Source organism: Bubalus kerabau, chromosome 4, assembly GCF_029407905.1.
Source record: "Bubalus kerabau isolate K-KA32 ecotype Philippines breed swamp buffalo chromosome 4, PCC_UOA_SB_1v2, whole genome shotgun sequence".
NCBI classification, from domain to species: Eukaryota; Metazoa; Chordata; class Mammalia; order Artiodactyla; family Bovidae; genus Bubalus; species Bubalus kerabau.
Window position 1 is genome coordinate 136681253 of NC_073627.1, and position 27407 is coordinate 136708659.

The 27407-nt window shown below is 50.4% G+C and overlaps 2 pseudogenes; one reads left to right on the forward strand and one right to left on the reverse strand.

The window, feature by feature from the left end:
• LOC129650346 (rho-related BTB domain-containing protein 2-like) overlaps positions 1-27407 on the forward strand; it is a 150215-nt pseudogene that overhangs the window by 33151 nt on the left and 89657 nt on the right.
• LOC129650975 (liprin-alpha-1-like) lies at positions 97-27051 on the reverse strand (annotated as a pseudogene).

Genomic DNA, 27407 nt, shown 5'->3' on the forward strand with positions numbered 1-27407 from the left:
AAAGGTGATCTGTCTGAAGTATTCAATCATCTATCTTTTAACAATACAACTGCCGCAAATGAAAAGCTGTCATGGTTTTGAATGCTAGAACCTTATTTAAGCTGGAACAGTGGACATCTGTATAGAGAACCCCGGAAGCGACACAAACGGGGCGCGAACTCTCCCTATGGAAGGAGGGAGGTGCACCGTTCTGGACGTGGGAGGGGCGGAGGGGCCGGTCAGGGACATGATCTCCTGGATCGCCAGCGCAGCTTCAGCAGGTGCAGCGGGTTGCTGATGCCGATCTCACGCTGGATCTCCGTGTCCAACAGGGCAGGCACGATGACGCCGCTCTTCACGTTGGCTCGCAAGCAGCCACGTACCAGGCTGGCATCCCGACTCAGAACTGGGACTGGAGACAGGAGGCAAGAGGTTATGCATGGCCGTGGAGGGATTGACACACGGGGCCCAGGACGGGGGTGCGGGTGCGGGTGGGGGTGGGGGGGCGCATACATACCTCCAGCCAGACCACAACAGTTGGCCCGTCCCACTGTGGGAAGGCACGCCTTGTCTCCAGGCTTCCTCCAGAAACTCATGCCTACAAGTAACGAAACATTCAAAATTCAAGAATCACTACTACACACGGGTATAAAACAAGTTAACCTAAGTATTTATTCTCTTTATAAATTTGCAAAAGTGAAATAGTATGCATCTCATTATTTTCCTTTAATCTTCTAAGCCATCTACTTAATGAGAGTTCAGACATATTACAAAGAACCCTGAGTCATGAAATGCTGAATGAGTCCCCGCAATTCCTTATAGAATCACATCCTTCCTGATGAAAGAGTTATTGCCAACCTTAAAGGATTCAGAAGTCTGCACATCCAAGGGAGGAGGGTAGTCAAGGAAAAACATCCACTCTTCCCTTTCTAAACAGTGAGGACAGATACATAGAAGAAGAAACCACACCGGGGTCTGAGCAGAGGAACCTGTCCCTGAGAGAGCTTCAGGGATGCACAGCATTTCACACCAGACACACAAAGAGCAGCGCAGACTTTCAACACAGAGCACTCTAACACAGCAAGCAAGGAGAGGGGTGGATGGGGGCTGTTTCTATCCTACACTGCTGTTCAGCTAATTAGCTATGTGCTAAATTAAGATACTGGTCATTCTTTTTTGACTAGGCCCCTGTGTGGCTTGTGCGACCCTAGTTCTCCAACCAGGGATCAAACCCCAGGCCCCATGCAGTGGAAGTGCAGAGTCCTAGCTATTGGACTGCTAGGGAATTCCCTAAAGGTACACAGTGGCTTTTCAATACACTCAAATGGCATTAGACTTTACTTAAGATTGTGAAGTCTATGTGTGGTTAAAGCTCGAAATGCTTCACATCAAATTTCAAGTAACTGTTCCTTTAAGTCAACCTTAAGTTTCCTAGAATAGTAAATATTCTGTTTTCTAGGAATAATTATACCAGAAAACACAACAGGTATCTTAATAGCTCAAGAAGTGAAAGTGAAAGTGAATTCACTCAGTCCTGCCCAACTTTTTGCAACCCCATGGACTGTAGCCTAGCAGGCTCCTCCACCCATGGAATTTTCCAGGCAAGAGTACTAGAGTGGGTTAGTTACCATTTCCTTCTCCAGGGGATCTTGGATCTCCCAGGGATCAAACCCAGGTTTGCCACATCGGTGAAGGCAGATGCTTTACCGTCTGAGCTACCAGGGAAGCCCCTTAATAGCTCAGGGAGAGTTTTTAAAAAAGGCAAACTTTTTAAATTCCCATATCCCAGGGGAACAAGGCATGTATCACGTGCCTGGAGTTTGCGTCCCAACCACAACCACCATCCAGAAGCAAATGGAAGACTCGCTTGGCTTCTGCTGGGGTTTATTTCCTTCCTCGGCTATAGGATACTGCATCACTCTGCTGTCACCGGCTCACTCTCAGCTGAAACCTAGCTTTACAGAGACAGCTTCAGAGACGAGCCTGGAGGGCTACCTGCTCTGCGGAACGCTGTGATGACCCTGATCGGGCCACCCTGCGGGGCTACTTAGCTCAGACCTCCTCTGCCCCCTCGAGGGTCAAATTTGAGACCCCAAGTACAATTCGTTAAAACACTTGCTTAGCAGTCAACTGACGTGGCATGCTTCCTTGCCTTAAAGTTAGAGTCACAGGAGAAAGACATTCGGAAATACCGTGAATTCCATGGGGAACAGACACGCCCGAGAGAAAGCCACACCATCTGTGGATGACAACGGGCACTTTAAAGCAGGACATGAGCACCACGGTCAAGCTGTCTTTCCTAACAAGATGGCTGTGTGAGCTTCTTCCCATCAAATGCTACACACGTGGCACCACCCAGACAACAGGTGTGGCCTTGTTTTCAGAGACTGACCGTCCACACAGCCCAGCACCTCCTACGAGGGTTCGCTGGGCTCCCCTTCACCAACACCATGCCCCACTCCTGCAGCGCTGCTCAGCTCAGAGCCTGGAGCTGGGGACGAGCCCCACGGGGAGGCTTCAGGACACACACAGCTCAGCACACCTGCTGACTCGGCTTCCCCTGGAGCTGGCGCGTGACAGTGTCCACCAAGGGGAAGAGGAAAGACAGCATTTAGAGCAGGAGGTACGTGATGCCTGAGGGGAGTCCCCGCACGCCCGGGACACTGCGATGACCAACAGGGATGCGGACGGTCCCGCGGCCTCGGCCTCCCTTCCTCACGGAGCGTGTCCAGCACCTGGTGAGCCTGCAGTGCTCTCCCTGCGAGTTTCCACACAACGTGAAAATCTGAGATTCACCAACCCTCAAAAATGCTCTGAAAGTGGATGCGTTGGCTGTGTACATTTAGCAATTAAAAGAATAACTTTGAGACAAATTGGGCTTAATAGAAAGAAAAGAGTTTTGAGAAACAAACTGATTCTCACATCTATAATGCCAAAAATGTTAAACTATATTCAAGTGATTTTTTTTCTGGAATACTAAAACATTTTTTCACGTTTTATAGACAAGGCATTTTCCCTGAGTCAATGTTGTCTCTGGTTGACTGACAGAACTAAGATTATCCTCTGTGGTCAGAAAATCTTCGTACTTTGAATTGTTCCCTATGAAGCCACCAGAACCTCCTAGAGTTTGCCACGTGTAGCAACAGAGCAAAGAACAACCCACTTGTGCATGTGCGCACACACACACAGAGTTAGACATCCACCTTAACACCAGATCCAGAGAAACCTGCCTACCAGAAAACACACACACGCACACACACACCCCTAGACACAGGCACCAAATCCACTGGGATTCCTTTAAAATTATGCTACCATCACTTTCAAGAGGCACAGGGCTCCTGAAACTGACGACGAGGCGCACAGGCTCCTTACTTGCGGGCGTCCCTCAGGTCCCCGTGGCTGGCCGTGCACAGCACCCCGTCTGCAGCCGGTCCAGCCGAAGGGACCGCAGAGAGGTGGGGGTCGAGGTTTCACATTTGATGGTGGTCTTGTCATCTCGTACCTCTTCCCGTAAAGCTGGCAGCTGAGGGAATGAGGTAAGTGTAAAACTGGGTAACAATAGACTGTGTCGAATATGTGAATCTGGAGCTCTGTGAATCTGGAGGTCTCAGGAGAGACTGGCAGCTAGCTGGTCACGTGGAGTAGCTGTCCCCATGACGGCGTTTCTGTCATCGAATGTGCCGGTGCTGCTCTAGTGTGACCACCCCGCCCCCCCAGGTGGCAGGGACCCCCACGTGACAGCCCCCAGGCTCGCTCTCTCCGCCTCATCCACCCTCTAAAAGTTTCCCCAGACCCTCAGTAGGAGTGGGCGCTGCTGCGGGTGTGAGTGTGAGCGTCCTTGTGCCCCATGTGACGTTCCACGACTAACCGCAGTCTGTGTTTGCACGCTTCCTCCCGCACTCTTGGGACCAGGAAGCGTGGCGGGAACGCAGAGGCTGGATTCTGCTACAGTCAGGACTTACTCCTGCTGAGTTTCGGGGTGAGTACAGGCTGGCCTGGTCCCGCAAGGGCATGGAGGCGACACCCTAGGACTGGAGGGTCAGCGGGTCTCTGGAGGTCAGCCCGGGAGAGCCCTCAGCAGCAGAGAACATGACCTTGGCACCTGGCTGCCGCCGGAGTAGTCAGAGCACGGCCCGAGTCTCCCTCGCGTCCGTGCACACGGGTGTCCCTCCCACAGCAGCAGTGCTGCTGGCCACGCCCTGCGTGCACGTTCTCAGAGGGCACAGGGCCCAGAGCATCAGGGTTCATGAGGCTGCCCTGCCCTGGGCCTCTCCGTCCGGAGGCCAGTGTTTAACACTGAAGTGCACCAGCATTTGGGGGTCAGCTGCCGCTGAGGGGCCACCGTCCCTTGCAGGTGCTGCTCTGGGTGGTCCTCTGGTGGGTCCAGCCCGGGAGCCCAGCCCTGCTCCAGCCGCTCTGAGAGCACGAGGCTGTCTGCTCTGTCCTGTTCAGGGCTCAGCTGGAAAGCTGGATTGAGTTTTAAGTTTTTTTACCAGCAGCGTTTAGCTATATGTCAGAATAAAGTCAGCCACAGAGTTCTCTCCTTGATCTGCTTGGTCCTTCGTGTTTCTCTGGATTCTCAAAGCAGCTGAAGCCCAGATGGGGGTGGGGGTGGGGTGTCTGAAGGGGCAGGGGCTCCGGCACCAGCCGCCGTCCCTGGACTGACTCGTCTGTTTGTTTCCAGTTTACCTGCACTAATTCTGCAGGCGATTATACAGCGTCCAGAATACGACAAAGACTACATTTTGAACTCAATGCAATCTTTAATCTGTTAATACTTGTTATATGGACCCTAAGATATTTTATTACAGAGTTTTTAATTAGTGAAAAATTCATGAATACCACAGAGAAAATATTTTAAAATTTAATGTTTCTTATATTTATGTAAACTTATGACTTCATTTATATACTTACTTTTTCTTGTATATCCGGGCTATGAATCTCCTTTCAGATCAGTTCATGTTCTGATACCTGATTTTAGTCTTTCAAATGAATGTACTGTAATGCTTGTCTGTATAAATCCTATGAACAAATATAGGGCTTTTGTAAATGATGCATTTCTTGTAATTATTCTTGTTTAATTTTTAAATGTTAAACCATGAGAGAAGGGGTTTTACTGCGATTGTAAAATCATCATGACACGGTGTGCATTATCCTTCCAGAATGTAACCAAGCTGTCCAACAATCACTCTGAAATGAGCGAACTTAATTTCAACCAATTGTTGTATTTTAACGACTGACTTAAACTGTACTTTTTTTTCTAGGAAGACATGCTTTTTGTCTGCAGTGTGAAGCGATTTAAAAGTACTGGGTGTTAAATGTGAGCTTCTAATGAAATTTGGGCTGAAAGGATGACTAGAAGACGACTATGAAAATCTCTCCTGTAACCTAGTCTCTGTGGACCTGGATCCCTCGCCTCCAGTGAGACTCTTCGAGGACCAACCGCGGTGCCCTGCACCCGCTGCGGAGCCATCGAGCTGAACACTGAGGGCGCCACATCCCAGACAGACAGACAGCAGAGTGCAGCTCTGACAAAGGCCTTATTTTTCTTGTGTAAATCATCTCTTTACATCTGTTTGTAAACATGTTTAAAGAATGGACCTAGGGGTACATTTTTAGATTTTGATGACATAGCCATTTTGGATAGTTTAAGTAGCAAAGGTAACTTTTACTTTTTCGGCAGCACATTAAAAAAGCTAGTAAGAGATGCGTTCAGATGATGCTGCCTTATGCAGCTGCTATCTCGGTAGACAGAGACAGCATGTCTCTCTACATGTGGGTTCTGCCTTTAATTTCCTTGTACAATTCATTGTTACCATTCTGTTTTTCTATTAATCTTTTGTGATCTTCCTGAATATGTGACAAAGTATGTCCAGTCTACTTTTGAACTATTTTTATCACAGTATTATTTATTGTTTTCTTTCAATAAAGTCAGAGCTTCCCTGGTGGCTCAGAGGATGAAGCGTCTGCCTGCAATGCCGGAGACCCGTGTTCGATCCCTGGGTTGGGAAGATCCCCTAAAGAAGGAAATGGCAACCCACTCCAGCATTCTTGTCTGGAGAATCCCATGGACAGAGGAGCCTGGCGGGCTACAGTCCACGGGGTGGCAAAGAGTCGGACACGACTGAGCGACTTCACTGCACTCACTGCTTCAATAAAGTACTGGAGCAAAATTTCCCGCTGCCAATAGAGAGTGCCGAGGGTAAGCTGTACTCTCAATGAGAACAGACCAGAGCTGGTAATGGGAGCCCATGTCATCACACGGACATTCTGTTAAGAGAAACGGATGGATACAATGGAAAGGCTAGAAGGTGGAAGTATAGGTGTCCCCAAAGGACGACCGACTAGGTGTTCGTACCCTTGGCTCCGGAGACAAGAGGCTTCATCACTTCAGCATCTGTGGGGACAGGGCCCCTCTGCTGCTGAGGCGTGGGCAGCGGGCCGAGGGTGGGAACAAAGTGCAGGTGTCAAGGCTCACCGTGGATCCCAGGGCGGGGTGGCCGAGGGCAACCCTGATGCGGACCCGAATGATGCACTAGGGAGTGTGCGTGTGCATGCTTGTGTGTGGGAGCTTTTTATGTTATTTTAGTCAACAGTCTTTATTATTCATATATCCATAGAAACAAGAATGTAGCAAAGGGAGGTGGGAGGGAGATTCAAGAGGGAGGGGATATATGTACACCTATGGCTAATTCATGTTGATGTATGGCAGAAATCAAATCGATATTGCACAGCAATTATGCTTCAGAAAAAAGAACATAGCAAGGTGGTCAGGAAAGTATGAAAAAAAGATTTCTCATATTTATAATCAACTCTGCGTACATCTGGGAGCAGGCTGCCCACCATCATCACACCTCCCACCAGCATTAGACGTTTGCCCCCAGCATCAGGCCCTAGTCCAGGATCAGGACCTCCCCCAGCATCAGGCCTTAGTCCAGCATCAGGGCCTCCCCCAGAATCAGACCCTAGTCCAGCATCAGATGTTCCTGCCCCATCATCAGGGCCCTCCTACAGCATCAGGTCCTCCCCCAGGACCAGGCCCATAGTCCAGCATCAGACGTTCCTGCCCCAGCATCAGGGCCCTCCTCCAGCATCAGGTCCTCCCCCAGCATCAGGCCCTTCCCCAGCATCAGGCGTGGCAGCCCCACTTGTTGGACACTCCTGAGCACACTTAGGCAGCCCCAGAGCAGCAGGACGATAGCTCTTGCAGGAGGTGCATCTTTAGGAATCACCTGCGGAACAACAGTAGCAGCTGGGGTCTGTTTCAGGCCAAGGAGAGGCAAAGAAGAGGCACTTGTGCCGGAAGCAGCGGTGGGTGTGGGCACGTTTCAAAGCTCTGCTTCCTCCCCGAGGGGGCTTTGCTCTCCAGCTCTCTCACGTGGTCACTCGAGGGCCCCAGGGCTGTGTCCTTCCAGATTCACGGTCTCCTCGATATCTCAAGCCCAAGTCCTGAGTTGAGTCCCGGTCTGGTGTGGCAGAGGGCTGGGAACACACAAGCTCAAGGGCTGAAAGGATCCCAGGGGAACAGTCGGGCCCCAGCGGGTGGCAGAGCAGGGGATGAGGGTGGCCGCCCACAGAGGGCCCCGCAGCAGCACTGGAAGGAGAGCAGGGATGCCTTAGCTCACTCGGGGACGTTGCCCGGCCTCAGCGCCCAGATGGTACCACCAGCAGCTCTGGGGACGCAGAAAGCTCACTCGGGCCGTGTGAGTGGGCACTGCTGACCATGGCCTCGGTTTTCATTCCGGTTCCAACTGTCCCTCCAAGGGCTCCTCTTCCGAAGGGCACATTTTCTTGCTGTGGGTGAACGCATCCCTGCTTGTTTCTGTCAGCACTGTTGTCGGTCATCGTGTGTTTTCCTCTTTACGATCTGTGCTTGCTGCTCTTCCAGTTTAACTTAGGAGCAGCCCTTATTTTCTGCATTTCCTAGTTGTCAGCGTTCACTGGGGCTTTCCAGGTGGTTCTAGCGGTAAAGATCCTGCCTGCCACTGCAAGAGATAACAAGAGATGGGGTTTGATTCCCCTGGAGGAGGGCATGGCAACCCACTCGTCTTCTTGCCTGGAGAATCCCATAGACAGAGGAGCTAGTGGGCTACAGTCCCTGGGCTCACAGAGAGTCAGACACGACTGAAGCAGTTCAGCACACACTCAGGTTTTAGTTCAGTCGCTCAGTTGTGTCCGACTCTTTGCCACTCCGCGGACTGCAGCACTCCAGGCTTTCCTGTAATTTACCATCTCCTGGAGTTTGCTCAAACTCATGTCCATCGAATCAGTGATGCCATAGAACCATCTCATTCCTGTTGCATCCACCAGAGAGGTGGCTGGGGCTCGGCAAAGTGCATGGTCACACTGCATGGGTGTGAACCTGCCCTCACCACTCCCTAACCGCATGACCATCACTGTCTCCTCCTCTGTAAATAGGGAGGTGGCAGCACCTGTTTGGTAAGGGGCACACACAGCATCTGGTATATAATCAATGCACCATCCATCTCAGCGTCATATTTATTAATAATAAGGAGAGCATTTAATAATCTGCTTTTTCTCTCTTCTCACTTAACTGTGCTCCAGACCATATCTGTTTTACTTACCCCTATACATCCCACACCCAGCACAAACAAGACACTCAACAAATCTCTGGCTGAAGAGGCAGGAACATACCCTGTCCTTCAGGAGATGAAGCCGAGTGAGATGGGGGCCTGATAACACTGTGTGATGAGGAGACGCCAGGAGGACCTGTGTGGCTCTGGGATGGAGTAGGGGGCATGGGCAGAACCCATGATGAGCTCCTGGGGATGGGGAAAGTGGCAGGAAGAAGAGGGTGCTGTTCCTTGTGGGGTGTCCACAGATTTTACCTCACCCCTCACTGATGAGCCCTTAGGCCGTTTCCAAACACTTGTCACTGTTCTGCAGGAAACACTCATTGCCCAGCTCCTACTCAATCCATTTCGTAGAGTATGTTTCTAGCACTGCAGTATAAACATCTGCAATATTCATTCCGTGCTCTGTTCATCCACCCATCTGGCTAGCCATCTGTTCATCCATCCATCCACTCACTAATCCATCCATCCATCCACACATCCATTCATCAACTGATCCAATCATCTCGGACCCTAAAGAAGACAGACGCCTCCTCTGCTCCTCCCAGGAGGATACCCAGCGTGAGTGACAGGAGCCTCATGGGGACAGCGGGGGAGACACAGAAGGGACATGCATGCAGACCCTCCTCCCTCTGAACGGTGAGGCACCCACCTGGTCCTAGCGCCTCCTTGCCGGGGTGTCCAGGCCGGCCCTTCTCCTTCTTGCCAAACAAACGACCGATGGAGGACTTGATGCCCTTCTTCTTTGGGGCTTTCTGCAGCGAGTCCTGGCTGCTGCTGGGGTTGCCCCCGGGGCTGTCTTGAGAGCCTGTCGAGCTTTGGGGAGAGAAAACAACCTTTAACCGGTGCCCTTGTGCAAACACACACCCCTCCACAAGACCTACTGATAGAACTGGCCACCCAGCAACACCCGTGCCTCAACCTCACAGCCGACAGTGGAGTCTGCTTCACCAACCACACTCCACACGAGCAATGCAGGCTTCCGGCCACAAACAACGGCCCTGGGAAGCTGAGATTCTCTGCCTGGAGCTCTCCCCTGAGGAGGGCTTCATTCCAGATGAGCTGGTGCAGAGGGCCCTCCAACCCTCCCTCAGGGTCGCTGCTTGGCAGGTGACGACCCTCCCAGAGAAGGCGAGCTCCCCTGCTCTGGGCAGTTCCCCCCGCCTCTCACAGGGTGACCATCCCCGGCCGTGGCAGGAGAGTGACGGTCACCGTGCGCAGGGCTGCAGGTCAGGTGACCACATGTGCCCTCCATCGAGTGCTGCCTGGCTCACGACGGGAGCTCAGCAGGTGGGGGTCTGAATGAGGACAGGGTCAGTCACAGGAGGTGACAGACAGTCTCCTGAGAGGAGACCCCTGAGAAAAAGGGAGGGACCCTCAAGAACAAATCCGAGAGGCACGGAGCCATAACCATCAGGAACGCGTCCCAGACTGGGCAGACCTCTAGCAAGAGCAGGAAGAAATCTCCCACAGGAGTCAACACATAGAGACGGATGTTTTTTAAAATCACTGAGGTCACTGAACTCTTCTACCCCGGCACCTGAAGTTCACCACTAAACACAGGCACCGAATCCAGTGGGATTCCTTTACAATCATCCTTGCAACTCTTTGAAGACAAGAGGCGCAGGGCTCCTGAGACTGACGACGAGGCGCACAGGCCCCTTACTTGCGGGCGTCCCTGATGTCCTCGTAGCTGGCTCTGTGCGGTGACCCCCTGTCCAGCCGGTCTAGCCGAAGGAACCGCAGCAAGGCGGGGGTCGAGGCTTCACATTTGATGGCGGTCTTGTCATCTTGTACCTCTTCTGGTATAGGTGGCAGCTGAGGGAGTGAGGTAAGTGTAAAACTGGCTAACGATAGACTGTGTCAAAAAAGGCAATCACACAGGCTTTACATTATAACCAGAAACTTATTTGAAAACATATTAGCGATGCTATCCGCCAAGTACAAAAAAATGTGTTGTTCTAGCTTAATGCCATCTTAAAGGACTGTCTTGTTCAAGAGAAGCAGGGCCATGGGGCAGCGAGAGCACCCTACTGAGTGCAGAGATCCTGGCCAGGAGCCTCCCTGCAGCCAGGCTCCGCCCTCCTTTGCATCCAGCGACCAGATGGCCCCGACAGGCAGGACAGCGGAGCCACGCCAGCACTGTGAACCCTGCATGGCATGAACTGCCCTGATGAAAGGACTGTGTTCATCGCCAGATGCTGCTCAGGAGCACTACTAGCAAGAGTGAGAAACCTCTCAGCAAAGCCGTCCAGACCTTTCTGTTTGAAGGAGAAAAGGAAACAGCTTGTACCACCACCCAAGATCATGTTTAGTGATGATGCAGGTTACTGAACCCATGACAGCAAGTGAAGTACAGAAAAGGTACCTAACCCCTCCATGCGAACACCATGTGTTTGGCTTGTATTTCTCAGTAACATACAGACTGGGGGCTACACACTGAAGTGCTTACACGCAGTTTGAGTGTAATTTGCTCACTGTGGTTTACATAAAGTAAACTGCTGCTGCTAAGTCACTTCAGTCGTGTCCGACTCTGTGTGACCCCACAGACGGCAGCCCACCAGGCTCCCCCGTCCCTGGGATTCTCCAGGCAAGAACACTGGAGTGGGTTGCCATTTCCTTCTCCAGTGCATGAAAGTGAAAAGTGAAAGTGAAGTCGCTCAGTCGTGTGCGGCTCGTAGCGACCCCATGGACTGCAGCCTACCAGGCTCCTCCGTCCTAGGTCTTCACTAAGAACTGATTGTTTCAACCTAGAGGGGTGGGATGGGGAGGGAGATGGGAGGGAGGTTCAAAAGGGAAGGGATGTATCTGTACCTATGGATGGTTCATGTTGAGGTTTGACAGAAAAGAACAAAGTTCTGTAAAGCAATTACCCTTCAATTAAAAAATAAACTAATTAAAAAAAATGATCTCGCCTGGACTCCCAGCTTTTCCGCTGGTCCTGGGTCTGAAGACAGGAAAGACAGTGGTGGAAACAGTGTGGGGAACAGATTAACCCCTTCGGGGTCCAGACAGGTCTCACTTATACAGTTGCTACTGGGTGTGCGAGCCTGGGCACGGTGCCCGGCCTCTCTAAGCCTCAGTGTCCATGTCTGCTGAATGGGGATAACAGCAGCCTGGACCTCACCTGGGTGTCTGCGGGATTACATGACAGACTCGGAAAGCATTTGACACGGTGCCTGGCGCACAGAGTCTCCTGCACACTGCTACCCACCATCATTAAATTGGCTTCCTCCAAATCTAACATCTATGGCTCTGAGTCAGTCATTTGTTTTAAAAAAAACTCTAAGCGGAGATTCCATGGTAGTCCAGACATTAGGACTTGGCATTTTCAGTGCCGGGACACTGGTCTGATCCCTGGTTGGGGAACTAAGATCCCATAAGCTGTGCAGCATAGCCAAAAAAATAAGTAAAGAAAAATTTAAAAATAATAAATAATACTATATCTACTATAAATAAGCATGAGATGATTAGAAGGCAAACAAGTGGGATATAGGCAAACTGTTACAATCGTCCCAACGAATGACCTATTTCCAACAGAACCATCAACATATTTTAAGTGGTGGGTGGGTTTCATTACTTCCATTAAAATGTCAATTCTTCACCAGTACATAACCACACAGTGTTCATTCACATAAAATGATAAGGACTCTCTAATACTTCAGAGAAACAAAGGCATGCTAAATAGTTTACCTTTCAACAATGCTTCCTTAAATCACTAGGCTGATAGATGCATGCAAAGAAAGGAAGAGAAACCAGATTTATTGTGACTTTGAAGCTAAAACTTCAAGAATCAGCATAGACAAACACAGTATAGCAAAAATGATGGCAAACATAGAAGTGAGATGACGATTTAGAAAACGTGTAACTGGAAACAGAACATTTTTTTTGACCACAGAAATTAAATAAGCTATTCAAGATTTACTAAACACTATAAATTATTACTCAGGAAGATACAATTCTATTACAACATCATGATTTATTAAAGCACAGCATTCTCTACAATAAAGGGCCTTAACAGTTGTCTCTTCTCAGCCAAACTTCTCTATACGTTAGTTTCTCTTAATAAAAAAGATGTTATACTTTAAAATAGTGATTTAACTGATGAGGAAGTTACCATAATACCTATTTTAACACTGAACAAATCTAACCACCTATTGGATATTAATGTAAAATGCTTACCTAGAATTTGATTTAAAATTTCTCAAAATAAATGTATTAAAGCAGGTTCCCTGTGAAAATATGTAAGAATGGAAGCTAGCATAATAGCAGGTGCAGTCTTTACATTTTATTCACCAGAGAAGATAGTTTTTTAGAGAGTCTAGTAGAGACATTAACTGTGCAAAAGCTGATGAGATTTATAGTCTTAAATACAAGCACCAACATAGAAAGGATATTGTGTCAAAAGTCCATTAATTCTACACTTAAGAAGATCATTTCTATAGGTAAGGATAATCTCATTTATGAATTACACATGATATGTAGTTGAGGATCCATCTACATTATGCTTGTAACTGCATAGTGATAGGCTAATTCAAACTTACTGCTCTGGGGGAAAAACACCATTTAATGAGACATGAAGACAAAGCACAAACCCGACTAAGTGCACCCACAGCACTGCTATGACCAGAGCAGGTGGGAGGACGGGGAAGGGGAGATGGATGGGTGAACTACAGCCTCGGGGGCGAGGGGGGGCAGTGGTGGGAAGCTGGGCTCTGAATTGACAACCACTAAGCAGACAACAGGATGAGCCAGGAAATCAAAACCAATGATGAAAGCAGACGCACCGTCAGAGAACTCCAACAACAGGACAAAATATACACAACTGTTCTTTTACAAATACTCGGAAGGAAATCAAGCATGAAACCACAGAGAAATCGTCAAAGAATTTTAAATATCAACTAATTAGCCAGTGATGCAAATTAGAAAAACAGTGTCTCCAAAGACCACACAATGGACTAGTTACCACTTCACATGCCGCTACAATGATTCACACTTAATTTAATGATATGCTGACTAACAATGCAGCTAACATGAAGTGGGTGGAACACCAAAAAAGGGACAATACAAGTGCAGTGACAAAGCCGAGTGTTGTGAACCTGATTTCATGGGTGAACAGCAATGCACTCACAAAACCTAAGCAAGCAGGAAAGAAAGCTGGGACACGTGCTTCAGAGCCGCACACTCTGTCACCAAAAGCCCTAGGTCGTCATCCCGTTTTCAGACTCGGAAGAGTGAAGAAGCCCGACCTCTTCCCTGGGGCCCTGGGGCACCGGGCTTTTAACCTGGTTTCACACGCACAGCTGGCCTGAGCGCACGGCCAGGCCCATCAGCAAGCAGACCAGTTTAGATTCCTGGTTTGGTTCCCGTCGCACGCCCTGCACCCTGCAGCCGGGCATCCCCAGTGGGAAATGTGCTGCCCGGTTTCCACACGCCGTGAGAGCTGCCTACGGTTACTCTCACGAAGCGGTCTGCTCCCTGAGAACAGCAACTTCCTGCAGCTGCTGTGCCCAGCACAGGCCAGGCCCAACGTTACAGAGGCAGGCTCTGGCTGAGTTCATGATGACGTGCTAAGCCGGTGGTCCAAATATCAAGACTAATTTGTCGCTGTGCGATTATGGAATGATCTCGCTCAGTTGTGTCCGACTCTTGGCGACCCCATGGACAGTGGCCTACCAGGCTCCGCGGTCCATGGGATTTTCCAGGCAAGGATACTGGAGTGGGCTGCCATTTCCTTCTCCAGGGGATCTTCCCAACCCAGGGATCATACCCAGGTCTCCTGCATTGCAGACAGATGCTTTACCGTCTGAGCCACTAGGGAAGCCCGATGAAAGACTAGGCAGTTTTAAAAATCTTAGACCTCTGAGTGTAGCAAATGTACCTGATTTTCTTCTGGGTGAAAAGAGAAAAAACAAACAAACAAAAGAAAAACAGTGTGCTCGGAGAGGAGCACAGACACATACCAGAGTCATGATGTCCAGCTTGTCTACTTTCCTTGCCGGGCTGTGCCGCCTCCTTCGGGGCCTGGAGCGCCCTCTGCTGGGCGGGAAGGAGCTGGCATGCGAGGAGGCGGGATTCAGGTTGAGGGAATTCAAGGTTTTAAAACGACGAAGGTTACTTGGGCTCCTCTTGCCCACCCTGCTCTCAATCCCCTCGGCCTTTTCTTGGATCAACCTAAAATAGAATAAAATCACCACCTGCATTTGTCACCAGAGGCATGTGTCTGGACAACAAATTTGGGCTTGCATTCTGTGTCACGATTAGCGAATTCCACCAACAGTTGCTCAATTAACATCTCAGCAAAAAGGTTCAACTTTCCCTCTTTGGAATATTCTCAAACTTAAAATAACTTATCATTGAGTCTTACAAAGTGGTCCCTGATCATTCACGTTTGATTTGACTTATTTACTCTACCATTCTGATGGGGTCTGGGTGGCGACTCTCTCCATGTGAGGAGATACCTGAAGTTGACAACCTTTACCTTCCCTGCCCTCAGGGCAGAGATGCACGTCAGTGCCTCAAGTCTTTTCCATTGGGAATCCGGAACTCTGTATAACCAAAACAGCTGTTCATGAGCAAGCTGGAGTTTCTAAACACGAGTCTCCAGACCAGATGAAGTGCTGAGTTGATCTTTTAATTTTTTTTTAAAGGTTGTATATGTACAAACGCATCACTTGAAGTTCTCCACCAGCTTTGCGTGAGTTTCTGGATTCATGTCAATGTGCTGCATTAACCTAGAATTCACAGTTACTGCTCTTCTCCCCTAATGTGTCGTGGATGATTTTATATACAGGTTAAATGCATGATTATGCAAATGGTTTCCAAATTAAAATACAAGATCCTTACAGGTAGTAAACTCTCAAGTTTCACTTCTACTTATACATCTTGAACGTTTTTCACTGTTGACAAGTTGATGGACAGAGTTTACCATTTACATCATGTCAACTTGTTGCATAAGGAAAAAATCACTTTTACCTGACCACTTGCTGTAAAAACAAAAATATTAATATATAACCGTTCCAAATTTCCTACGGGGATGGGGAAAGACAGTCTTTCTGAGCTTGTCTGTGGCTCAAACACGGCCCATAAGGCAGTCTGTCTCGGCATCAAAAGTGCAGGCGGCACCATCTGCGTTTGCTGGCTGTGCCGTTCACCCCTGCCTTTTGCCCGAGCCCCCGCACTCGACCGGCAGGAACGGGCACCTCGGCCAGGGCTGACGGGACAAGAACAATCTGAGCAGCAGCTCTGCCAGGTCCTGTGCAGGGTCACCGGCCTGTGGCCACTCTGAACGTGGACTCGGGACGGGAGGCACAGGTGCGCGGGTGTGGCACCAGGCAGGCCTCGGGGCCCCCAGCCACACGGCTGCACCCAGACCCAAGGCCCCCTGCTCACCACGAGGCAGGCCTTCGGGTTCTATCCTGTTTTGTAAACTGTTAGAACTGCCAAGACTGTGTCTAAAGAAAACATTTTAAATATATTGATGAGATGAGAAAAACTCAAACACATGTCCTGAGAGTAACATACAGTAACATATCACTATCTTACAACAAGCCAATCTTCACACTTTTTAAGTTAAAGTTAAAGATTAAGTTAAAAAGGAAATGCAGATCTGAGTGGGAATTTGCCAATCCCAGAACCCCAGCTTTTCTGTTCCAGGTGGCTTTTCACCAGAACGTGGGAGGCTCCGAGGGACACACGAGGGCGAACCCTCAGTGCCGGAGGATGCACGGGCCGCAGGAGACACCTCCTCGGCACCTCACCCACCTTGGGGCCCAGAGCTGAGAGGGGGACACCCCACAACACCCGCCCCCGCAGAGTGCCGACACCACACTGTGGACAGAATGCCCTGGCTGACTGAGCTCTATAATCAAGGGCAAGCTCAGAACTGAAACTTCTTGAAGCAGACCTGAAGTCCGTTTTCTTACTAAGGAACACTCAGACTTCTCTAAGCAGAAGACAGCTCCTCAGAGGAACCGAGTTTCCGGGGAGTTGGGCTCAGGCGCACCCACCGGATCTCTTCGTTGATCTTGGCCAGCTGCTCCTGAATCATCATGGCCAGAGTCTCAGCATCGGCCTGCCCGCTGGGCGACAGCAGAGAGGCCGAGCTGAAGAGGGTGACCCCATCGCCCTCGCCGTCAGACGCGCCTTCGTCACTCTCGAACGCCTGGGCCACGTTGGCTAGCACGCTGGCTTGCTGCCCGTGCTCCCGGTCCTGATCCTTCAGGGGCTGCACCTGGGCACGACAGGACCACGTCTCGTCAGCGACATTCTGGGCAGCTCAAGTCTATCAGGAACTGAACACAATTTTACATGGAAGCCCTGACTTTGGACACATGGGCCATGCTTATGAGACACTGCCATCTCTTAAGCGAGCAGTACTGAAGAAACGGGCAGGAGGAGACTCCAGTTCCTAGATGGCCTGGTGACACTCCGGTCTTAGTGTGGACGGAAGGCAATCCTATGAGGTTATTCACAAGGGTGGGCTGATGGAGTCAGAGACAAAAACCGAAAAGTAAAAAAATACATCCATGCTTCCATCAGCCACGCTGAAGGAAAATTAGAAAAAAATCCTTCAGCTCCGCAGCCGCTGGGTCCCCCCTCAGAGGTTATCACTGGTCCTAGTTCACCGGGGAGTGCCGTCCTCGCGGGTTCCCAGCCCTCCGTTTCCCACGCTGGTCTGAACACACACAGACAGGAGCGAGCAGGGGCAGCCAGGGGACGGGAGGGCCAGCACCCCCGTGGCTCTCCTCTCGGGGCACAGGCCCTCGGGCTGTTCTGGGGATGGCCCCTCACACCGCGAGGTCGGCTCTGTCATCTGAGACGCACGGGAGAGTGCCTGCTGGGCCCCATGCCACCCTCCCGCTCTCACACCTCACACCCTTCTCTCCACAAGTCTCTCCCCCCTGCCCCACTCTCTCCCAGGTCCTGCCTTGATTTCCCAGATATGACCTCAAAGCAACCAAGGGGCAGCCTCGAGGTGCTGGCTTGCCGGCTCCCTGTCCCCCATGGGCAGTACCCTCGCCCTCTGTCTGTGTCACGACCCCTCCCCAGGGCTGGGCCACCCCTTTTTGAGCCCACGGAAATAAAACCTGTCACAGCTTCCCCAATAAGGCATCGGCATTCAAATATTTTTAAAGCAAAACAAAAATTGACTTTGAATTGGCTTAGTCATAAACAGCATCCCAATCTCAACAGCCTCTGAATAGCAGTTCTGAAAGTAAGGAAGTGCACCCCCAATCAGGAGACCTTGTCCTCTCTGCCTAAGCAGGGAGGGAGCCTCACTGCAGGTCTCATGATGGGAGTCAGAACCACAGCCCCCCGGGAGCCCGCGTGTGAGGCTCTGCAGTCAGGCCCAAGAACACAGGTATGGTGGGGACAGTACTGACACTTGAGGCTGGACCTGGGATCCCCACTCCATTTCCTGAATGGTCTGCATCACTGTGTGGCCAACCCTTCTGGGAAACCTTTCTCAGGACTCTCTGATGCGAGCCCCCACCATCACCCTTCCTGACGGGCCTTCTGTTCCAGTGGAGCTACGGTTCTCCTCCTGCCTAGGAGCAGCCATCCTATACACACACACCATGTCTGGACCAGTAGTTGGGCATGTGGGACTCTAGCGCCACGTCCGAGGCAAGCACCTCCACACCTGGGCACCATGGGCCTCGGGCTGGCACCCTCAGGTCTGTCTGAGGGGCATTCATAAGGTCCAACTGTATCCCGAGCAGCTCCCCGGCCTGGCTGGTCAGAGCAACAAGCAGCCTCTTTGAACGTGGGGACCCCCTGGCCCCTGCCCACTACCTACGGGTGACCACATCTGGCCCTGCTCCCGAGGTTGGGTGCCTGGATCAGCAGACAGGGCTACACACACACTCTCGACGGCAGAGACCTGAGCGGCAGAGACAGCAGAACTGGCCCCCGCCCAAGCCACGTCTCTGGCCCAGACGCGGCCTCCCCATCAGCACACGCACCCACAGCAGCTCCTTCTTGTTCTCCTCCAGTTGGGCCTCCATCTGGCGCAGCCTCTCCTTGATGGTACGGTGTCTCTCTTCCACCTGTCGGCCAAGAAAAGCGTCAGCTCCGCTCGCAACGACCCTGTCCTGACGACACGCGGGCTGTGACCGCAGGGGTGGCAAGCGGGCTATGCTCTGTGCAGACCACTGGCCCTGGGTTCGCGGGGGTGGGGGGGTGGGGTGGGGGGCACGCCCGCTCGCCTGCTCACGCAGCCAGCGCGGCTTCGCGTGTGACACGTGGCTGACGGAGGGTGCTGGTGACCGGCTCGTGAGAGGAGACGGGCTCGCCCCCGCCCCGGGCCCCGCACCCGCGGCCGCTGCACAGCCTCCTCAGACTGCCTGTGGGGAGCCAGCGCGGGCAGGGCAGTGGCAAGCACGGGACGCACAAGAGCACACGTTCTACCTTCCTAAGCTGGGAGGTCAGTTCCAACAGTTTAGCCTCCTTAGTGACAGAGCTTCCAGAAGACCAAAGTTCAGACTACAAGGCCGACCGGGGACAGACAGCAAAGATGTCAGGGGAGAGAAGAAACCACCCCTTGAGAGGAAGATCACAGGCAGAAGGGTGCCCCCTGGCGGCTATTAGTGACCCTGCTCTGGGAGGGTTTGCGAGCACCCGGCACCACCGGCCTCCCGCGAATGGCAGGCCCCTCAGCCACTCACTGAGCTCCGGGCAACGCTCCGGACAGCCGCACCAGCACAGGCCCACCTCTCCATGCCCAGCCAGTACCCACCAGCAGTGCGGGGCCACACCTTGCCCACCAGAAGGACGGGGTGGCTGGCGGGCTGTGGGGACCATGCCCCCAGCAGCGCCACGTCTCCGGGACGCGGCCTCTCACCCGCGGGCTCCCGGGGACTGCAAGCTGGGAGTGGGGCCCCGGGTCTGCACCGTGCCCCGCTGTGACTTACTCAACAATGTATGAATCAAGACTTAAAACTGTGTTCATTACAGAGCTATTTTGGCCATCTCTTAAACGAGAATGGGATTTTTCTAGCTCTCTATCCTGCTAGGCTTTGAGGTGCTGACTGAACTCTGAGCAGCAGTGACTTGGAGCTGAAGCGTCCTGGGGACACTCAGAACACAGGACAAAGCTGGAGGGAAATTAACGGAGGGATGACAAGGGAGCGGGGACTGTCTGACACTCAGGGCGTGCTCCTATCTCAGCCGGGCAGCACGCTCCCCGCGTCTGCGCTCCTTTGTGGACTGAGCAGCACGGGGAGGGGCACGGTGGGACAGCATGGAACAGGCCCTTCCCCGCCCGCCCCCCAGGGAGCCGGAGCAGCACCTTGGAGAGCGCGGCCACCCGCTGAGCCAGCTCAGCCTCCCCTTCTGGCAGCGTCTCCGCCCTGGGCAGCGTCTGCTGCAGCTTCTGCTCCTCCAGCTCCAGGTGCTCCTGCAACGGTCGCTTTTTATCCTCCTCCTACAAAGGGAGAGCAGAGCATCCAAACAGGCCAAGTGGTGTAGCCGCTGCCGTTTTTAGTAAGCTGAGACAAAACCTAAATGCACGTGTCTACTGGATTAATTCTGTTTCGGAAGCAGCGTCACGGTAATTTTTCTCTCTGTTCCTGGGCTTGGTCTCAGTGGGCAGAACACCTCGTGCAAGAGTATTTGCTTTTCCTAAACGTCCCCAAAGAAGTCTTTAAAAAAAAAAAAGTTCTTATATATTAAAGAAGATCAGTTTTCTGTAGAAGTGTATTCATTCTTCTTGACAAGGGAATAAGGGTTCAGTACTGACCCTTCTTAAAACATCACCAGAATCATCATTTGAAGGGAACCCTACCAACTACAGATTGCCACAGGCTTGTAAGCCAAAACATGTCTTTCATCTCCTCTGAAACAGACCTGATCAGAGTGTGCCTGGTGAAATGCCAGTCAACTAATATTTGTAAATGCACGATTATTCTTTTAACAGATCTTCTTACTCTGAAAAACTTTCAATGTAGAACATTTACATTCTTGTTTGAAAAAGAAAAAAAATTAAGTTATCTATACGCTCGGGTTCCTGAGAGGTTAGCATTTGTTTCTAAGCAGCTTTCTTATGTTTTCTGTGTGCGTATTCCTCTATGTACATACATAAACAATATGATATGCTTCAAAACCCTCAGAAAACAACAGCATATGGTACGTAGTATTTCCTGATCTGCCTTTTACAGCCATTATTTTGTATATCATAATGCTCTTAATTAGCATTCCACATCATAAATTTCAATGGCTTTCTAGGATTTTATTTTTGTGGTGGGGCCAATGATACACTTTGTCACACACCAGACGGACTCACTTTGTTTTGGAAAAGCCAGATTTGGTTTTCCTGGGTAAGTCCTGATTATCTGAGACCACACGGGAACAGGAGCGAGTAAAGCTCACCAAACCATAGGAAGTACACACCCTAATCAGACTGGAGCTCTAACCCTGCCTTTTGTCACAGAGACCCCAGTTCCCAACAGGCAGCCAGCTGCCCTGAAGTTCCCTGCTGCTCTCTGCTCTTTCAGGAAAAATGCTAACAAGCCAACAGATTCAAGTCAAGTAAAACAAAAGAGTCAGGAGTGGAATTCCACAAAATGGTTAAACCAAATCCCAAATCATTCAAACCTGTAAGTTGCAGTCACCCTCAGTTTTTAAACATTGTATTTCTTTTCAGTACAGTTGATTTATCATGATGTACATCCACACTTTTGAGCACAGTATTTTCGGGTCATAAGAACTTTACACTGGGACTTGATTTCCAACATGGGAGTCACATGAAAAGGTCTTTACCTTCCTTCCTCAGTATTCACTACTATAAAAGTCAGACACAGGTCAGTAAAGGCCATTACCTGTCGATGCAGAGAATCCTTATTTGCGATTTCATTTTCAGGTTTATCATCAAGGTCATGCACAGAGGAGGCTTTGCGCTGTGCGGCGAGGTAGCGTTTCTCAAGTGTAGTGATTCTCTTCTCCATGTCCTCCTTCTGGGCCATGGCCTACACCGGGCATTACAGAGGAGAAAAGTAAGTCATTATCATGGAATACTCCAGCACACTTAAGAGTAAAAAAGCTGGACTAAATCCTAAGTTTCAAATCAAACACAAAATTAGCATCCTCAAAAGTAAACTCCTAGACATGGCAGTTTTCTTAGACGTGAGCAAAATCGCGCGTACCTCAAATGTCACATTTGCCACGATGGCACCCATCTGTCTTAATGTCTGTCTGGCCACTCGATTTACCAAGCTTCTTTTCTACATAATAAACCCAAACAGCAAACAAAAAGTACACTAAACTACCCTGTCATTGCAAGAATTCCAGGAGGGAAGGGATCTGGCATGAAACGAGGACCTCTGTCTCCTACACCATACAGGCGTGCTTGACCCAGAACAGGGAGGGACCTTCAACAGATCCAACAGGGAGCTCTGAGGTTCATTTCCTCAGGTAAAGTGGGAAAAATCTCATGCAATTTCCTCAAAATTAAAGTAAGAATATCAATGAGTGGAAACACAAGTCAAAGTGTAACACAACTGGAAGCAGCCTTCTCAAGCCTAGTTCTTCTAAAGCAGAGTTACACCACATGTGTGAAACGCTCACACCAGGACCAGAACTTGCTGCCGGTGCAGCTCCTGTCCGCCAGCTCAAACTCCATTTCAGGTCCCTCCGTAGTCACTAAGTAACCAATGTTGTCCTGACATTAAAAGTGAAAGGTTCTACAAACGCTTTTTCCAGAATTCTCTACATATTCAACTCTGCCACCTAATCTCCTCCTATTGCCAAAGAGTAATGTGAACAGGTTATACAAAGATGTGCAAATATTTCTGTTTTGAGTTCTCACACAGAATTACTCACACCAGGCTATTAAACAAGTCCACCTGCTGGAAAACATGTTGGAGGGGTTCTCTCTGAGACGGTCTCACGGTGGAGGGGTGGGGCAGGGTGGGCTGTCTGCCTGTGTACAAAGGAAAGCTGAGGAGGAGGCCTGAGCCCCCAGCACTCTTCTGTTTTCACAATGACTGTTAGGTAGTTTCTCATAAATCATGATACCCGCAGACATGACCACCAGAAGCATCATGATTCTACATGGTTACACAGCACGGGCCTGAGGATCTGAGGGTGAGCAAATGCCACTCGTCTTGTCTGACCGCCGTGTCACTGTCACACATCCCTTCAAGGAGCGGAACCTCAGAAACTAGAGAAGATGGCCAGGCAAGCTGCCTCAGCAGAGCCCACACAGCATGCTCCCATCTCTCCGAGAGAACGGGCTCCACAGACGTCACCAGGCTCGCCTGAGTGAATCAGAAGGAAATTTCAGCATCATCGGGAATACATTCAACAGGCAGGTAGGGGGATGAACTGGGAGACTGGGGTTGGCACATATACACTACTGATACTATGCATAAAGTCAACAATGAGTAAGGACCTACTGTACAGCACAGGGAACTCTACTCAGTGCTCTGTGGTGAAGTTAATGGGTAGGAAATCTAAAAAAGGAGATGTGTGTGTGTGTGTATATATATATATATATATATATATATGATTGATTCACTTTGCTGTACAGCAGAAATTGACACAGCAGTGTAAAGCAACTATACTCACATCAATGAATGAATGGATGAATGAACTTTTTAAAAAGGAACACACTAGGCCCCCTAGAACTTGTAGAAATGAGCAGCCCACACCCAGGGTGCAGCACAGCGCTAGGGCTGCCCTTATGTTGGTCCACTGCCAACGGACCGCCTGGACCAGGCCTCTTCTACCCCGAGACCTCGACGCAGAGGCGGGGAGGCAGCCAGTTGCGGTCTCGCCAGAGCTCTGCTCTTGCTCACGCAGCCATCCCCAGGCTGAGACCACCGGGAGAACAAGGGACCCACATTCCACCTCAGGACAACAGACACGTCCACTGTCACTCACTTCGCGCAGGTCCCGCTCTAGTTTCACGTTTACTTCCTCGGACTTGAGGAGGTCCTTCCTGGCCGTGTCCAGGTCCTCCTCCATCTCTGTCACCTGGGCAGAGAGGGCTGCCAGAAGCTCCTCCATCTGGCTCAGGAGCTCCTTCATCTGGCTCTCCCGCAATTGGTTGTTTATGATTTCCTGGAGCTGGATCACCCGAGCCAGAGAGCCGTCGCGGGTTCTCTAAGGGGGAAAGGAAGCCTTAGACAGCCTTGTTTTGGGAGGCAGGGAACACAGCACTTCCGGGCAACCGGTGAGGTCAAAACTGCCTTCTGTGCTCTGGAGCTCACACGACTGTCACAGTCTCACAGAACTACATGGTGCTTTGGTGAGAGGTCCCAACAGCCCTGCACAGACTGGATGGGAAGACGAGAACCAGATCGAGTGGGACCGGGGACTTGCCTTTCCATCGGCGCTTGGCATGTTTTCTTGCTTGGGATTTACATCAAGCACCCCGTCCATCAGTATCTTTTCCGGGTTTTTCTTCTCTTTAAGAATCATCAGCTAAAACCAAAAGTTTGAATCACAATAAAGAAATAAGTCAAGACAGCAAAACTCCATTTGGAAAAACTCAACTCAAAACTGAAATACAGCATAAAAAGAAAATACATGGTGATGCTATCCATCCCAAAGAGAACCAGGTGATTAGAGTCAGAATTTGTCTTCTACTGGACAAAGGGGTACTTAAGAGATCCTGCAGCTCTGAGCCACAAGTCTAGGTTACTAGTCATTAAAATAACCCAAGTGGGAGGGTCCTCAATCAGAAAGATAAATAACATCTGATGTCCACTACAGCCTTCATACTTCTTTTAAATGAAAGGATACAAATGACAAACCCTTCACGGAAACTACACGATGACTGATCAAACTTATCTCTTTATGTGTGGCACCTAATTCTTCTTCTAACAAACTACACCTTTCAAGTGCTCCTCGTAATCGCTCTCAACTGAAATAAAAGGGGCCGAGTCACTGTGTGTTGAAGTGTGTATATATGTTAGTGCACGTCTTAGTGTACACTCACCCTAATTTAACACGGCTACTGTAACAGAAGACATTTAATACATCTCATTGATCTTAACGTCAAGAAAATCTGCTTATTAACAGCTTTAAATTCTAAGTTAGAGAGGAAAAAAAAAGTTCCTAAAATAATCCTATTACCTAGTTTTTAATTGCAAATTGATATACAGAATATAATAAATCTTGAGACATTTATGCCAACTAATACTTTTTACCTGGGGCTTCCCAGGTGGATCAGTGGTAAAGAATCCGCCTGCCAATGCAAGAGGGCAGGTTCTATCCTTGGGTCGGGAAGATCCCCTGGAGTAGAAGATGGCCACCCACTCCAGTATTCTTGCCTGGGAAGTCCCAGGGAGAGAGGAGCCTGGTGGGCTACAGTCCACAGGGTCGCAAAGACTTGGACATGACTGAGCATGTACACAGGCAACACTTTTTAACCATATAACATTCTGACTTCTTACAGAAAAAATGTATTTACAAGAATTCAAGAAGCTCAAAAGTCAACCAGTTACATAAATACATGCATCATCCACCTAACAAGGCAGCAAGTGTCCAAATCCAGGACGGCCGGGTGGCGGGTACCTTCTCGTCCAGGGCCTTGTGGTACTCAAACAGTGATTTCAGGGCCGTGAGCACCTCCACCTCGCTGCTCATGCTGGCCGGGGACTGCGCCTGCTGCTTTCCCATCGTCATCCGGAGGGACGGCACATAGCGTGAAACCAGGCATTCCAGGTGCTCCAGCAGCAGCTGCAGGGCGGGGCCAAAGGAGCACCTTCAACCTCATACTTGAATTCAGGGCCGATAACTCCTCTCAGCCTCATGCTAACACCGAAACCATGCTAAGGCAAGTCGCAATCCCGCCAGTTCAGTCGAAAGTTAGAGTGGACTTCCCCAGTGGCCTAGTAGTTAAGACTCCTCACTTCTGCAGGGGTCCTGAGTTTTAATCCCTGGTCGGGGAACTAAGACCTCACACACACTGTAGCATGGACAAAAATGTAAGTTAAGAGAACTCCCCCCTCAAATGTACTAAAATTATATTAGCTCTCATCATCAATTTGAAGCAAAGTATGAGAACCCCGATCTGATCCACCCCGGTCTGCTCAGTGGGAAGATGTGAAAAATGACTTGAAAACCAGACAGAGTTTAAAGACAGCAACACGGAACCCAGTGGTGACCCCCGTGGGGCAACTGTCCACACGTGAGAATCCCCCTACTGACCCTGGTGTTGTTCCTTTCAGCTCTCATCTCGGCAATCTCTTTTCCTCTTGCTAGAAGCTGCTCTCGGCATGCACTGACTTCTTCCGTAGGTGATGCCAACTCCTAGAAAACAGTTAAATGAGTAAGTAACTAAATGCAAACACAAATTAAAAAGAGAGCGAGACTGAGGACTGACCCTGTCAAGTCTCTCCAGCCTCCACACAGAGGGTCTCCCTGCCCCTCCGGAGAAGAGGGGTCCGCTGACCCCAAGACCACACAGACCACCACAACTCAGACCAGCCTTTAGCCTCCACCTCGACCTGGCAGGCACGCGGCAGGGGAGAACCCGGAATCCAAGCCTGCCTTCTCAAGACCCAGGGAAGTCTGAGAAACTTTCCTAAACATAAACCTAACAACAAACTGGACAAAGAGGTTCTTAAATGACACACAGACCAGTGACCTAGAACCACTGGGGACAGGGCAGAAGAAAGGGAAGTTCTACAAGGCCACCAGGCTTTGGAGTGTTCCTCTGGGAAAAAGGCTGATGGCACCCCACAGCCATCTGTTAGCCTGACCCCACTGAAGTCACACAGTCATTCAATAAACTGGTTAAAGGGTTAAATTCATGTTTTATGTATTTTATCACAATTTTCGTGCACACGGTGCCATCTACATGGTGAACTTGCTCAAACTGAACCACACGGCATCTTTCATTCTTCTATTTTTCTTCACACACATAAAAAAATGCTGGGCCGCATATCCCCTACTACACACTGAGCATTCAGCACCTAGAACACTGCCCAACACTTGTAAGAGGCATGTAGTAGACATGTGAACTATGAGGGTGTATGTTATACATGTAAGCAGTAGGTAGCCATCATTAAAATACTGGACACACTGTTCTGTGCTTTGTAAGATGGGAGACGATAAGGGGCTTAGCCTTTCTGCTTCAAGGACTGACTCTATAGCTCAATCCACGTGCCCCAGTGACTCCTCCAGCCAGCGTTTCCCTTCTGGTGGGGCCCCCGGCCATCCTCCACGCAGCACCTGCACAACCACTTACAAGGTCAACCTGCTGGGGTCGATCTTGCCCAGAAGACCAAAACGCCCTGGCTGGCAGGGACCCCCGGCAGGGCCCACAACCATGCTAACAAAATGAAACACAGCCCCAGTGCTTCACTGGGTAAGGGACAATCCCACGGGCCCAGCCCCCAGCTGTTCTCACGTCAGTCCGCTCCGCTTCCAGAACTTGGGCCGAGGCCGAGGTCTTCCTTGTCTTGGCTTTTGCCTTGGGGTTGCAGCGCTGGAAAAGTGCCCATAGGCGGGCCCTTCTGCGACCCATCCTCGCGTATGGGGGCAGTCCCCCACTCGGGGGCAACTGCTGTTTCACGGTTAGATAGCTCAGCACCGGAGCTATCACCACCGATCTCACACTACGGCCACCGCTATTCACACTACAACCACTGCTCTCACACTCACCACTCTCAGACACCACTCTCACACACCACTCTCACACACACCGCTCTCACACACCGCTCTCACACACCGCTCTCACGCACCACTCTCACACACCACTCTCACACACACTGCTCTCACACTATGACCATCAGCACTGCTGTCTCTAGAAGAAATGGCACGAAGGCTCTGCCTCCAGCATGTCTCCCAGGGGCCAGAGCCTGAAACCCACTCAGTCACAAG